The sequence below is a fragment of the Heteronotia binoei genome, chromosome 10, assembly GCF_032191835.1.
Source record: "Heteronotia binoei isolate CCM8104 ecotype False Entrance Well chromosome 10, APGP_CSIRO_Hbin_v1, whole genome shotgun sequence".
In the NCBI taxonomy this organism is placed as follows: domain Eukaryota; kingdom Metazoa; phylum Chordata; class Lepidosauria; order Squamata; family Gekkonidae; genus Heteronotia; species Heteronotia binoei.
In genome coordinates this window covers 84904130-84920241 of record NC_083232.1, presented here as the reverse complement: position 1 = coordinate 84920241, position 16112 = coordinate 84904130, and the positions used below count along the sequence as shown (strand labels likewise).

The 16112-nt window shown below is 48.6% G+C and overlaps 1 protein-coding gene across 1 annotated transcript in view; it reads right to left on the bottom strand.

The window, feature by feature from the left end:
* Window positions 1-15716, bottom strand: part of VOPP1 (VOPP1 WW domain binding protein) — a 77901-nt gene extending 62185 nt beyond the window's left edge. The window contains exon 1 of the mRNA XM_060247692.1: window positions 15668-15716. The gene's annotated coding sequence lies outside the window, so the exon portion shown is untranslated. The remainder of the gene's footprint in view (window positions 1-15667) is intronic.
* Window positions 15717-16112: the final 396 nt, after the last annotated feature.

Here is a 16112-nt window from a genome sequence, read left to right as displayed (position 1 = left end):
ATCCATCCAAGATGTAGATGTACCATCTAACCGAGAACAAACCTCAACCATACTTCCTCCAAGAGTAATGGCTTTTGAGGAGGAAGAGGAGGAGATTGGATTTATACCCCACTCTTCACTCAGAGTCCCAGAGCATCTTACAATCTCCTTCCCTTCCTCTCTCCACAACAGACACCCTGTGAGGAAAGTGGGGCTGAGAGAGAGCTCTGAGAGAACTTCTCTTGAGAGAACAGGTCTTTTGAGAACTGTGACACACCCAAGGTCACTCAGCCGGCTGCATGTGGAGGAGGAGTGGGGAACCAAACCCAGTTCTGCAGATTAGAGTCTGTTGCTCTTAAACACTACACCAAACTGGGCTCTCAGTTAATTATATTTTAAATAGGTGTTTAAATATAAATTTATTTTTAAAATATAAATACATTTTAAATATATATAACTATGCTTTAAAATACAAATATATTTTAAAAATATAAATATTTTTTAAAAAAACAACAATTCAGCTCTCTTCATGCTTACAAAGAATTCCCAGCTCGGTCACTGGGTGGCTAACTTTGCTTGATGCAGGTAACCATGCAAACCGGGTAATACAGATGCGTGAAAGTGCCTGACAGAAACATTATTGAAAGTCAGGGAAGGTCCCGCAGAAAGGCCAGCTTTCCTGAATTTTGCCCCAAGACAATGGCACAGCTCCAACATAATGCTAAAATATGGTTTGATGCTACAAAGGGGTCATTTCGTAGCAGGAGCTCCTGTGCATATTAAGCCCCATATCTCTAGCGTAGCCAATCTTCCAAAAGCTTACAGGGCTCTTTTTTGCAAGCTCTTGGAGGGCTACATCAGGGTGTGTGGCCTAATATGCTCCTGCTACGAAATGACCCCTGATGCTACATAAATAAGCCCTGAGTGCCCCACAGCCTCACTCACATGCTCCCACCCTTCCTGCTTAGATGTAAACCGTAATTTCTCATTACATATGAACCAGCAAACTGCAGTTTGATTCTGATTTGCCAGGCAAGCACAACCCTTCAGTTTGGAGACCCTCCCCCCGCAGCAGGGTCATTTGAAAGCAGGAGGGAGAGATGTCCGCTGGGCATTCCATTATTCCCTATGGAGGCTGATTCCTATAAACCTATAATGGAGAATTGATCTGTGGGTATCTGGGGCTCTGGAGGCCAATTCCTATAAACCTATAATGATGAATTGATCTGTGGGTATCTGGGGCTCTGTGGGGGCGGTTTTTTGAGACAGAGACACCAAATTTGCAGCATAGCATCCGGTGCCTCTCCTCAAAACACTCACCGTGTTTCAAAAAGATTGGACCACAGGGTCCAATTCTATGAGCCCCAAAAGAAGATGCCCCTATCTTTTTAATATAGGGAAGGCGTTTAAAAGGTGTGCGGTCCCTTTAAATGTGATGGCCAGAACTCCCTTTGGAGTTCAATTATGTTTGTCACACCCTTGCTCCTGGCTCCACCCCCAAAGTCCCCAGATATTGCTTGAATATCCACCCCAATCCTGTCCCCTCAACCCCAGCTCATATTCTTTTTAATTTCTGCTGGGAACTTCACTACAGTGGGGTAGGTGAGAAATTGAAATTCTGAGGGGGAAATTCTGTGTGAGGTGAAGGCAAGCCCCCCCCTCCCTCGGAATATCCATCACAGCTCCCCAAAGTTCTTTAGGGGAAGGATGGGCCAAAAATATATTGGACAGCCATACGTGGATTTTTTTTACCCCACAGCTGCACCACATACATTAAACAATTCCAACAGCCACACTTTCCTGTTATCAGTTTCTTTTTTTTTGTTTCCAAGCACACAACATTCGAAATTAGAATCCAGAGGGGGGAAGACGATGAGAACATAAGGTACGAACAACTCCCCCTGGAGATTATTCCATTTCAGGCGGATGTCCCGCTGCACAATTCAAAGCTTACTGCTCCAACTCCCTCCCTTGTAGCTGCATGCAGAGAGATTTCCGCAAAACTGCAGGAATGCAGAGAAAACTCAAGAAAAAGCTTTGACGACTATCAAAATCAGCCCAAACGCCTTCTCACCTGGCTTACCTGTGTGTAATAACGCGTTTGCAGATAAAACGCACAAGCAAGATAAGCAATCCCCCAGGCAGCCAAAGCGATCGGATTTCACTCCCCCAAGACAAAATCCCATCTAAGTCTACACAAGGTATAGCACAGCAACAACACAAACACACACACACAGAGAAACGTCACTCCATTTGTGTTTCTTGGAAATATTTCTGGCATAACAGGTCTGGTGGGAAATATTCCTATATTTTCCTATTCATCGTTTGCCAGTCAGAATTCAGCGTAAAATTGTCTTCCTCTTGACACAGATCAGGATCCTTGATGCGAAGGCTAAACAACTGCAAAGCTTAATTAATTAGCAGGTAAGGACCACTGGCCCCTTCACGTCTCTTCTCCAGGAGGGACGGAGGCATTCTGCCAAAAGCATAACCTTTTTAACATGTTAAAAGTTAAATTAGCTGGATGGGAAAAACTTCTGATAAAGAAATGTCCTCATTTTGGCCCAGGCTTATAACAATAGGGTGATTAACAGACATGCTACTGTTTTATTGGTTTCTCATGCTCACGTTACTCAGATCAAAGGTTTGCTCAGTTTGTTAATTTTACTATTCGGTCACTGGAACTTAAATTTGTACCAGTTTGCATTCTAAACCACTGCCTACCAGCTATATGTAGCTCTGCTCACTGTAGCTGATTCCTCGTCTGATGAAGTGTGCTTAAAACACACGAAAGTTTACAGTCTGAATAAAACTCTGCTGGTCTTAAAGGTGCCACTTGACTCCTACTTTGTTCTTTGGTCCTTCAGTTCTGCGTAATTACTCAGCGCTTTGGGGAGCAAAGAGCAATGGGAGAGGGCTCGATTTTCAGGCACTCCAAGATGAGAGGCTCCAAGACCAGCGGTGCTTTCATGGGAAACAGCAGCAGAACGCTTCCTCCTCTTCTCTTCCCAGTAATTCAAACAGCATGCCACAATGGCATCAGGCTTCCTGCCACGTTTTAGATCTCTGGCGTAATCTTGGCTAAAACAACCCGATTGGTATAACGTGTTCCAGAAAGCCAACTGCCACTTCAGTCAACTGTCTGGCCCTTTCCCTTTACATTTCATCTTGGGTGCCTGTCTTTTAAAATCTTTCTATGATGTTATACATGTACATATCTAAACACCAAACATTATCCTTCGCGTTACTAAAAAAAAAGACAGCCAGTGTGGTGCCATGCTTAAGTGCAGGACTAGGATCTGAGAAACTGAGTTCCCCCCGCTCTGCCACAGAAGCTAACTGGGACGGGCATGGGGCCAGGTGCACACGCTCAGCCTAACCTGCCTTACAGGGTTGTTGTGAGGATAAAAAAGGAGAATGATGCAAGCCACTCTGGGTCCACACGGGGGGGGGAAAGTGGAGGTGTATGTTTAAAGGGACTCGCTCCCTTGTTGGACTGAGAGGTGTTACAGGACTCTAATTATAACAGTTCTCCTGCAGAGCAGCATAACCAGCCTCTGAAACTTCCTTTAAACAAGGCCGGCCCTTCCACTAGGCAAACTAGGTGATCGGCTAGGGCATCGGCCTTCTGGGGGTACCAAATTGGGTAACACCGCCCCCCCCCCCGCTGACTCAGTGACATTAGACAAAGAAGACTGCAGATTTATACTTCGCCCTTCTCTCTGAATCAGAGACTCAGAGCGGCTTACAATCTTCTATATCTTCCCCCCACAACAGACACCCTGTGAGGTGGGTGGGGATGAGAGGGTTCTCACAGCAGCTGCCCTTTCAAGCACAACTCTTGCAATAGCTATGGCTAATCCAGGGCCATCCCAGCAGCTGCAAGTGGAGGAGTGGGGAATCAAACCCAGTTATCCCAGATGAGAGTCTGCACACTTAACCACTACACCAAACCGGCTCTCCAGTGCAGGCTGGCTTAGGGTGCCAGACAGCCTAGGGCCAGCCCTGACTTTAAGCATATATACTCAGTGCTGGTTCTCTCACAGGCTTCAGGGGAGGCTTGCTGCTCAACATCTTCTCATAGTCCCTGGTCCTAAGGATGCCCAGCTGACTTCAAGGAGGGCCAGGGCCTTTTTGGTCTGGGCCCCTACCTGGTGAAACGAGCTCCCGCTGAAGATCCGGACCCCGCAGGACTTATCAAAGTTTCGCAGGGCCTGTAAGACGGAGCTCTTCCGCCAGGCTTTTAATTAATCCAGCAGGCCTCCTTTGAAAGTCATCAGTTCCCCCAGCATTTCACCATTATGGCATTATGTTATGCTGTTAGCCATCAGCCACATGGTGCTGGGTGGTTTTGCTGACTATGTCTGTAAGATCGCTTACTGCGCTGCTCCTGTTTTGTAATGTCTGTTTTCATATTATTTTAACTCTGTTGTTTTACCGTTGTAAGCCAACCTGAGCCCGCTTGCGGGATAGGGAGGGATATAAATCCAAAAATTAAATTAAATTATATTCATTCCCAGGCCTGAGACAAACCTCCACGGGGCCAGAGGAGGCAGGCAGCACGCTCACACGCTGGATGGGATCACACTAGGAATTCGGCATGGCAGTATCCTGGCTTTGAAAAAAAACGGAGCTCTTTGATGCACGCCGCCGCGATCATACAGTCCCCGCCCTGCTGCCGGGAGAGGCACGGGCCGCGTACGTGCAAGAGAAGCATTCGACCTGCTCCTGCGGGTGCAAGGCAGGTGCATCATGCGCCCTGGCCGTTCAGACAGCCAGGAAATGCACCCTGCATGTGTTTTTGAGATTTGCTACTGAGAAGTTCCCGGTAGCTCTTTAATCCAGTCCCAGGCCATCCTAAAACAAGTTAAGTGCAGGCAGGACTCAGGGGCAGATGCGTGCATGTGAAGAAGAAGAAGACTGCAGACTGCAGATTTATACCCCGCCCTTCTCTCTGAATCAGAGACTCAGAGCCGCTTACAATCTCCTATATCTTCTCCCCCCACAACAGACACCCTGTGAGGTGAGTGGGGTTGAGAGGGCTCTCACAGCAGCTGCCCTTTCAAGGACAACTCTGGCGAGAGCTATGGCTGACCCAAGGCCATTCCAAGCAGGTGCAAGCGGAGGAGTGGAGAATCAAACCCAGTTCTCCCAGATAAGAGTCCGCACACTTCACCACTACACCAAACTGCCTCTGTGATTGTGCACGTTAAATCTGGAGGGGAGGCGTGGCTCGGTCGGGCCAAATCCCTCATGTAACCTCACCCACTGCCTCTCCAGAGCAGAGGGACAGCACACGATCGATTTCTGTCTGCCCGCCTCCAAAGAGTTAGCCCTGCTAGATACAGGCCCTTTCTCCCTTTGGATTCAAGCAGCGGTTCTTCCCATCGGCCAGAGGCATCCCTCTGCAAGCACCACGCTCTTCCCGGAAGCCACCAGCCCCTGCCTGAAACAGAGGCCTGACTAGGGTTGCCAAGTCAAATTCAAGAAATATCTGGGGACTTTGGGGGTGGAGCCAGGAGACATTGGGGGCAGAGCCAGGAGCAAGGCTGCAACAAGCATCACTGAACTCCAAAAGGAGTTCTAGCCGTCACATTGAAAGGGACCGCACACCTTTTAAATGCCTTCCCTCCACTGGAAATAATGGATAGGGACACCTTCTTTGGGGGCTCATAGAATTGGACCCCCTGGTCCAATCTTTTTGAAACTTGGGGGGTATTTTGGGGAGAGTCGCTGGAAGCCATGCTGAAAATATGGTGCCTCAAACCACGGGCCCCCCAGAGCCCCAGATACCCGCGGATCAATTTTCCATTATTTCCTATTGGGATAAGTCTCTATTGGGAATAGTGGAATGCCAGCAGACATTTCCCTCCCCTCCTGACTGCTCAGCAATTTCATTGAATGCCCACAAATAAGAACATAAGAGAAGCCATGTTGTCCCCCTGCTTCTGATGACCCTGAAGCGGGGGGGAGGGCCTCCAAACCGGGGGATCCCCTGCCCCCACCTGGGGATTGACAACCCTAGGCCTGGCAGAAGCTGTCTCCTAAGCCAGTTCCCCGGAACCAGGAAGCCCTTCTCCTCTTTGTTCTACTTTTCTTGGCCCCTCTCCACCAGTTTTTTTCATCCAGTCCCATTAGCGTTCCTGCGGAACTCAGCAGCTCGGCATTACAACTGCTGCATTAATATTGCATTGGAGCACTTGCAGTGGATTTTGACAATATCCGTCACTGTCAGGCTCTGCGAGCAATTCAGGATGAGGGGCTCCCTGTGACTTTACGGCACTTCATAAGGTGAATGTTGCTCTTTTCAGAACTCCAAGGGACAGTGATCCGGCTGATCCGGGAAGGTGCATGGTAGCCACAAGCATCCATCCTGCTGATTTGTTTCAGTGACCTTCTCCTCTGCACACACCCCACTGGCAATGCACCTAATTTCCAGCAAAGGAATTCCCCCAGGGGCTCATCAAGAGAGTGAATAAGCATTTATACCTGGGTTCTACTTGATATGCTGCAAATACCCAAAGGTCTTCGGCATCTCCAGAGCCGTGACTCAGAAGATTTAAGGCAAACAGATGCCGTCCTCTCCACCACTTCTCCCTGGCTCAGAAAAACAACCCAAACAATGAAACAAAAGATAGATTGCCACAGTTTTAACAGAGAGTGGCTCCTGCAACAACAGAGATGCACCTCTTGCTGCCTCCTCTCAGCACGCATACAAAGACAGACGGGTGGTGTGAGACCCCCCCGTTCCCTACAGACACCCACTGATAGCAGTGGTTGAGTTTCCGTGGGTGATGGCAGAGTTTCCAGACACGTGCCTGGAACTCCTGGGAGAGTTTGGGAAAGAGATGTTGTTGGTGCACTGACATCATTTCTGGCTAAAACCTGGAAGTGCTGTAATCAATGCTCGAGGATTTCGCCAGTCTCTATGCAACCATAGAGACTGGCAAAATCCTAGAGTGCTGGTGATGTCACTTCCAGGTTTTAGCCTGATGCTATGCCAGTGCTGTCCTCCATACCATCCATTTTCTCCCTCCACTTATCTGAGCACCAGAAACGAATGGGGGTGCTTCGGCAGGAGTCTGCCTGCCAAAAGTCAGGCACATAGCACCACTTAACAGCAGGACTTCCAAAAGGGAATGGGAGGCTTTTTTTTGTAGCAGGAACTCCTTTGCATATTAGGCCACACACCCCTGATGTAGCCAGTCCTCCTGGAGCTTACAGTAGGCCCTGTACGAAGAGGCCTGAAGCTCTTGGAGGATTGGCTTCATCAGGAGTGTGTGGCCTAATACGCAAAGGAGTTCCTGCTACAAAAAAATGCCCTGGTATTTACTCAAACGCAAGCTCCCCACTTCCACGTCTGCCATTTTCAAAATAAATAAAAAGGCTGCTGTCTTACATTTGTCCATGAGTTACAGTAATCTCCAGGATTACTTTGGAGAGGGGAAGTATAGCATTTTAAAGGGGTTCTCATACACTCAGGGTCCTCAGAATAAATATGGTGGCAGCACCTTTTGAGGGGCTTGTGATCCAGCAGGTAGACTCTGTGGCCCCAGGCCTGAAGGTCTCAATCCATAAGAACATAAGAGAAGCCATGTTGGATCAGGCCAACGGCCCATCAAGTCCAACACTCTGTGTCACACAGTGGCAAAACATTTTATATACACACATACACTGTGGCTAATAGCCACTGATGGACCTGTGCTCCATATATTTATCTAAACCCTTCTTGAAGGTGGCTATACTTGTGGCCGCCACCACCTCCTGTGGCAGTGAATTCCACATGTTAATCACCCTTTGGGTGAAGAAGTACTTCCTTTTATCCGTTTTAACCTTTAATCCATTAACCGAAGGCCACTATTCAGGAGTGGTCAATTTGGGAGTTGTTGCCCTGGTGAATCATAGAATCATAGAGTTGGAAGGACCTCCGGGGTCATCTAGTCCAACCCCCTGCACAATGCAGGAAACTCACAAATAGCTCCCCCTAAAAGCAGCAGGGTTATGCAGCCAGGAAAGAGACTGACTTTCGGTGGCTGGGCCCCCAAGGAAAAGGAAAAGGAAAGATCCCCTGTGCAAGCACCAGTCATTTTCGACTCTGGGGTGACGTTGCTTTCACAACGTTTTCACAGACTTTTCACAGAGTGGTTTGCCATTGCCTTCCCCAGTCATCTACGCTTTTCCCCCAGCAAGCTGGATACTCATTTTACCGACCCCAGAAGGATGGAAGGCTGAGTCAACCTCGAGCTGGCTACCTGAAAACCCAGCTTCCAGTGGGGATCAAACTCAGGTCGTGAGCAGAGCTTAGGATTGCAGTACTGCAGCTTTAACACACTGCGCCAAAGCAGGAAGCAAAAAAGGAGCATGCTTGTCCAACTGGATTAGATAGAAGATATTTAAGACAGCAATTAACTCCCCATGGAATTAACCCCGTACAGCTCTGGCTAAACTGTGTCCAGGGACCATCATCTGTACATGAAGGAGGCTCCTCATAAGACCCCTCCCCTCTTGGATCATGTTCCATGCAACCTAGAGCTTTTGAGGAACATGTCTTGGGGGGGGGGGGAGGGAAATGATTGCTCGGGTTCCGGGCTAAAAGTGCAAGAAGACATTTCTAAAAGGATGCTGAAGTCTCCCTAGAAGCCCTGCCACCGATAACCTCAGAGATGCAGTACCCTTTTGCTTGTCTGCAAAGGTTCCTCTGGATCAAAGGAAGCCCCATGCAGCTGGTCAAAATAAGACTAACATGTGGATGAAACGCCTCCTGGAAACCCTCCCAATAGAACCTACTGGATATACTACAGGGTTTCTCCTGAATCAATGGATTGTTCACTGCAAACATAATTAATTATCACTGCAAGCTGCAGCTGTAACTTTAATAAAGAAAGAGCAAGAGGGAGGGAGGGAGGGAGGGAGGGAGGGAGGGGGGAGAGAGAGAGAGATTGACCATTATTGAGTTCCTCGTGGACTTCAGGGAATCTCTACAAGCAGGAAGCAAAAAAGGAGCATGCTTGTCCAACTGGATTAGATAGAAGATATTTAAGACAGCAATTAACTCCCCATGGAATTAACCCCGTACAGCTCTGGCTAAACTGTGTCCAGGGACCATCATCTGTACATGAAGGAGGCTCCTCATAAGACCCCTCCCCTCTTGGATCATGTTCCATGCAACCTAGAGCTTTTGAGGAACATGTCTTGGTGGGGGGGGAGGGAAATGATTGCTCGGGTTCCGGGCTAAAAGTGCAAGAAGACATTTCTAAAAGGATGCTGAAGTCTCCCTAGAAGCCCTGCCACCGATAACCTCAGAGATGCAGTACCCTTTTGCTTGTCTGCAAAGGTTCCTCTGGATCAAAGGAAGCCCCATGCAGCTGGTCAAAATAAGACTAACATGTGGATGAAACGCCTCCTGGAAACCCTCCCAATAGAACCTACTGGATATACTACAGGGTTTCTCCTGAATCAATGGATTGTTCACTGCAAACATAATTAATTATCACTGCAAGCTGCAGCTGTAACTTTAATAAAGAAAGAGCAAGAGGGAGGGAGGGAGGGGGGAGAGAGAAAGAGATTGACCATTATTGAGTTCCTCGTGGACTTCAGGGAATCTCTACAAGTGAGCGAAAGCAAATGCTTGCAGAGCCTGCGCATGCGTTGTCTCCGTTCTATTTTTCAGGGAACTGAAAGCCAGAAGGACGAGGATCCTTGAGGATATGACAGAAACGTTTTATGGGGAAGCACAAATCATCTGTAATTTCCATAAACTATACATCGCAGGACGCAGCACTTCACCCTCTAGATCATCTGACAAACAACAGAATGATCAGACCTCACGTGGCAGCTTCTGCCACTAGAGCGCATCCTTAAATTCTTTCCCGTGGCTAAGCACATGAATGGGAAAAGCAACGTGTACAGATACCAGATACCACATGGACCAGGATCCCCCGCTGGCTGCATCTTACTTCCAGTCTCCCCCTGGACATACACAAGAAACGAGTCACGCTAGCAGTACCATCCAAAGACCCTCAGCCTAGCAATCTACACTGGCCACAGGATGTTAGCGATCGGGGTGGCCAAACTGTGGCTCAGGAGGCACATGTGGCTCTTTTACACATATTGTGCGGCTCCCCAAGGCCCTACCGTCCCAACAGCTGGCTTGGAGAAGGCATCTGTCTCTTTAAATCACTTCTCCAAGTCAAGCCAGCCAGCAGCTTGGAGAATGCATTTAAAGTTGCTTTCTTTACACCTCTCCCTCCCTCCATTTTCCATCCTTCCTTTTCTCAAACATCTGACTTCCATGTCTTGCAGTGCTCAAACATCTGACGTTTATTCTATGTGGCTCTTACATTAAGGAAGTTTGGCCACCCCGGTTAGCGATCATTCCCCAAACATGGCATCCAACATCTGGGTGCTGCTGGAGGGACTGATCGCCCAGTCCCTCCAGACTGAAATGAAGATGAAACAATCACCAAAACATCATTCTAAAGCAGAAATCTTCAGCCTTTCCGGCAGTGGGTGCCACTGAGCAGAAGCATGAGATGGAAGGTCATGCAATGTCAGAGCCTCATGACAATGGGAAGTCCAAGCTACGATCTCACAGGCTTCGAGGCAGCAAACCAGGAGAACTGTGGACAGGAAACGCATCAGGAGGGACACTGCAGAGAAGAGAGGAGCAAAGACCAGAGCCATGGAGCTTTCTACCACTCTGTGACTTTTCTCTGCCATCCAGTTTCCTCTTTCCAATTTCCTCTTTCTAGCAGCAAAAACAGTGGTTCAACAGCAGCTCATGAACCAAATGCAGCCTTAGAGTTTTCCTATAGTGGGGGTTAAGGGAAGGAGGGTTCTCTTCAAGGCTTTCTAAATAGAAATCCAGATGGAAACGCATTTGCATATTAGGCCACACCTCCTGACATCACCATTGTTTCACACAGGGGTTTTTAAAGAAAAAGTCCATCATATTAGGCCACACATCCCTGGTGCCACCATTGTTTCATACAGCAGGAACTCATTTGCATATTAGGCCACACACCCCTGTCACCGAGCCAGCTGGAACTGCGTTCCTGCGTGTTCCTGCTGCAAAAAAAGCCCTGCTTCTCTTGAAAGCTACCACAAACCAAGTCACACTGGTCTACCTAGCCCATGATAGTTTACTTTGATTGACAGCAGCTCTCGAGGCTCTCAGATAGCAGTGTTTTCAGATGACAAACCAGATGGGACTTTCAGATTATGAACCAGATGTCTATTCAGAAACATGTCCCTCTCCCCAGGCATAAAAGGTTTAGGGGCATCTCATACTGCAGAGGACTGGGCTGGAACTAACATATCCATGTAGCAAGACAGCTCTCGTTGGTCAATTAACTCTCCTTTTCCAGCTAGATCAAAGCTGGTGTACTAAAAAAGAAAGGGAGTGGAGGAGCTACAGCTCAGCGGGACTTGGCATGCAGAAGGTCCCAGGTTCAGTCCCTGGTATCTCCAGCTAAAAGGATCAGGTAGGAGGCAGGGGTGGAATTCTAGCAGGAGCTCCTTTGCATATGAGGCCACACACCCCTGATGTAGCCAATCCTCCAAGAACTTACAAAAAAGAGCCTTATAAGCTCTGGTTGGATTGGCTACATCAGGGGGGTGCGGCCTAATATGCAAAGAAGCTGCTGCTAGAATTCCACCCCTGGTAGGAGGTGATGTGGTGGAACCTGACCTGAGAGCCATTGTAGACAACAGTGACTTTGATGGGCCACGCTGGTGTAGGCAGCTTCATGCATTCAACAGTAGACCCTATTTTGAATGTCCAGTAAAAACGTATGGTTTTGTATTGCCTAACTGGGATGTTTATTTTATTTCCACACCAAAAACCAAAAAAAAAAAAAAAACCCACCTACTAATGAAACAGAACTTAATCTTTTTGAAAAAGAATACTCTGAATGCTTTACAAAACCAGATGGCAAAAAACAAACAAACACCCCCAGAAGGCAGAGAACCCAATTAAACACAATAAAAAAAAGTTTAAATGCTGCATAGCCACTAGCCAATGGACATATGCATAAATTGCTTTCTTGGGCACATCACAGTCTTTCCCAACAAAAGCACACAGTCAAATAAAGACACGTATCCACTTCCTCTTTCTATTTCTGGCGTCCAGGAAGTAGAATGATTGCCGCTCAGAGCTTGTTTTGAGCCAGCTCTCAGATCTATAACCTGTTTTGAATGCTGGCAGTCCATACTTCTTCATACGAAGACTCATTAACACATATAACTCACTACCACAAGAACTGGCGGTGGCTAAAACCATGGTCAGCTTAAAGAAGGGACTGGAGAAACATCTGGAGCAGAGGTCCATCAGTGGCTATTAGCCACAAAGTACAGAAGATAGAACACTGTCTCTGGGGCAGTGATGTTGTGTATTCTTGGTGCTTGCGGGGCAACAATGGGAAGGGTTCTAGTGTCCTGGCCCTATTGGTGGACCTCCTGATGGCACCTGTTGTTGTTTTTGCTACAGTGTAACTCAGAGTGTTGGACTGATGGGCCATTGGCCTGATCCAGCATGGCTTCACTTATTTCTTCTGAACCAGCACACCACCATAATCGATTCATAAGGAAGAAAAAGGGGTCAAAGAACCCCCTCCTATCCCAACTTTCTACCCTTGGCAACTCCTTGCAGGGTCTCTCTCTCTCTCTTTTTTAAGCCCACCTTAGGTGCACGAAGAGTCATTTTCCTCGTACCAACAAACCATTTGGAAAGTGGTAGAATGTGAGTTCCTACACACGCACCATTTCTCACAGCCATGCACTAGAAACTTTGCCATGTGAGAAACCTCATTTGGAAAGGGGAAATCGTGTGGCTCTTCCCAATTTCTTCTCCACTCACCCCTTCCAAAACTCGTTTTTTTAAAAAAAAAAAATCTGTGATCTAACAAATGCAGTTACACATCACATACTGCCCTTCGACTCCCAAGGCAAACGGAAAAGCCTTGTGTGTGTTACGTGCCATCAAATCACTTCCAACTTATGGGGACTTATGGGGATCAACGACCTACTGCTAACAGCCTTGTTCAGGTCTTGCAAACAGAGTGCCGCGGTGGCTTCCTTGAGTGAGACTACTCCTCTCATGTCGAATCTTCCTCTTTCCCTACCTCCGTCACCTTTCCCTAGCATTAGTAACCTTACCCTGCCTCATGAACCTGGGATATTTTTAGATCTTCCTTTTCGCCTGAACTTGGTTCCCCCCGCCCATGGTACACTCCCAGACTGCAACTGCTCCACGGAATGCAAACAGACAGAATGGTTCAGGAAGATGTTTTTCCAAAGGGGCTAGGGCTGCATTTCTGTGGCATTCTTAGTTTGTTTTTATGTCATTTGTTTTCCTATTTTTTTGTAATCCAGTGTTTGCACTGCATACATCCTGCCTTGCCCTGTTGTACTGCATTGTTTTCTAAATTTTTCATTCATCTCTGGTCTTAGCAAACACAAATGGAAGGAAGGGAAGGAGGAAGGGAGGGAAGGAGACAGAGAGAGAGAGAGAGAGAGAGAGAGAGAGAAAGAAAGAAAGAAAGAAAGAAAGAAAGAAAGAAAGAAAGAAGAGAGAGAGAGAGAGAGAGAGAGAGAGAGAAGAAAGAAAGAAAGAAAGAAAGAAAGAAAGAAAGAAAGAAAGAAAGAAAGAAAGAAAGAAAGAAAGAAAGAAAGAAAGAAAGAAAGAAAGAAAGAAAGAAAGAAAGAAAGAAAGAAAGAAAGAAAGAACCCTGTTTTCAGTGTTAGATCTGGAAAGAACAAGAGGGCTTCCCAAGCATGTGAAGAGTACATTTTCTTGCCACCTGAACAACCACGGCTCACTCTACTTGGGCCTAGTACAGGGCAGGAAGAAAGATGCAGGATTGATTCCACTTTTTCACCATCACCTCCACCATACTTGACAATGCTACAGTGGAGGCGAGACTCAGACTGCCATTTAAAATCATTTCCTACAACTGCCGCCCCGTGGGGTTTCTCTCTAGGTTTCTGAGCACTCTAGGAAGCTCTCGTTCTCTGCCTTTGCAGCCGGCAAAGAGCACTCACAGCTCTTTCTCTGCAAACAAAAATCCCCAACGGCCCCAGGAGAAGGGAGGAAGAGGGAAACCAGAACGACGCCAGCCAAGCAGAACCCAACAAAATGCAAAGCTGCTTCCCTGTCAATTACAGAAAAAGAGAGAATCCACTTAGCATCTCTGGAGCAGAGTTCAGCCTTTAATCTGATCCCTCAGGGAGCTGAGCAGAACAACCCAGCTGAGAGAGTCAGCACTCCGAGATCTGAACAATGCTTTCAGGTCCATTAAGCACTTAGGCCTAGTTCTTAGGATCCAACTATACATCATGTGTAAGCAAACATACTTTTAAAAAAAAACACCTGCTGAGACTGGAATCATGAACCGCACCCAGACAGGAGCCGTTTAACATTCTCCCTTGAGGCCCAAACTCCACCTTCCACAACCACTTTCTACCCTCACCTGATGAAAGATGGATTTCTCCCCCTCTTTAGGAGAAAGAGAATTGGAGGGGAGGGGTTTGACAGAAAAAAGAGCCCAAAACAAAAGCCAGACCTCTATTTCAATTATTTCGACCTCCCATTCCCCCCAGTGCCATTATCTAGAACTGAGTGGAACAAACCCCTGACCTTACCAACTAGAGCCAAACGGCACTGTGTTTAAAAGGAGGATTCCCCACATGCGGAAAGCCAGCATGTCAGGCTCAAATGCTTCCCCCTCGAGGCGTGATTTCCAGGTACAAGACTTTGAAGCAGTCACTGGTTACCCACCCCATTCTCTTGCACGTCCAGCCCAAACGCAAGTTTCCCTCTTCAGCAAGCCTTATGGTTTGGAGATGCCCCCACCGCCGGCCTGAAAGCCAGACCTTGCAAGCTGCAACTCTATGCATCCTCCCCGGAGCAAGACTTACTTCCAAGCAGACACCCCTAGAATGGCACTGCATTCCACAAAGCCAACGAGGGTTGCTAGCTCCAAGTTGGGAAACTCCTGGTGGTTTGGGGGTAGAGTCTAGGGAGGTCAGGGACCTCAGTGGGGTACAATGCCCTAGAGTCCACCCCAAAGCATCCCTTTTCTCCAGGGGAACTGATCTCTAGGGCCTGGAGATGAGCTGTAATTCCAGGGATTCCCCAGTTCCCACCTGGAGGACACCATGAAGGGTGGGTGGGGTATGGGGAGGACAGAGACTTCAACGGGGTACGGCGCCATACAGTAGTCCACCCCCAAAGCATCCCTTTTTCTCAGAGAAACTGATCTCTGTAGCTTCAAAATGAGCTGTAATTCCAGGGGATTCCCATCTGGAGGACAGTATGCAGGGGTCTGGAGAGGACAGAGACTTCAATGGGGTACAATGCCCTAAAGTCCACCCCGGAAGCATCCCTTTTTCTCCAGGGGCCTGAAGATAAGCTATAATTCCAGGAGATCCTCCAGGTGGGTGTAAGAAGGGTAGGTGGGGTTTGGGAAGGACAGAGACTTCAGTGGGGTACAGTGCCATGCAGCCCACCCCCAAAGCATCCCTTTTTTCTCCAGGGGAGCCGATCTCCGTGACCTGGAGATGAGCTGTGATTCCGGGGGATCCCCCGGTCCCGCCTGGAGGCTGGCACCCTCGGCGAGCTCTTGAAATCTGGCAAAAAATCATCCTATCGGCCAACGTCAAGCCCCTGTTTCCCTCCCAGCTTGCTTACCTCCAGCAGGAGGAAGAGGAGCCCGCAGCACACCCCCTGCTGGAAAGGCTTCATCGCGCTCCTTCCGGCAAGCAGCTCTCAGACGCGCAGCTCAGCCATGCCCGCCGGCGGCAGATGCAGCCCCCGGGCCCGTCCGAAGGAGGCGCGATGAAGGAGAGACGGAGGCGGCGGCAGGGAGGGAAGGAAGGAAGGCGGAGATCCGAGCAAGGGGCCGGCGGCGGAGGCGGCTTCCCGGGTCGGGCAGGGGCGCAAGGCGGCGGGCGCGCTGGTTCTGCCGGCCTCCGGGGCTGCTGGGCAGGCGGGGCCGGGCGAGGGCTTCTTTTCCAGGCAGGGCGCACAAAGGGAGGCCGGAGAGAGGCGGGCAGGGCGGGGCTGGAGGGAGCCGCCTCCCGAGCCCGCCTCCTCGCAGGGGGGAAGGGACAGGCAGCGGCACCGCCCTCCTTCT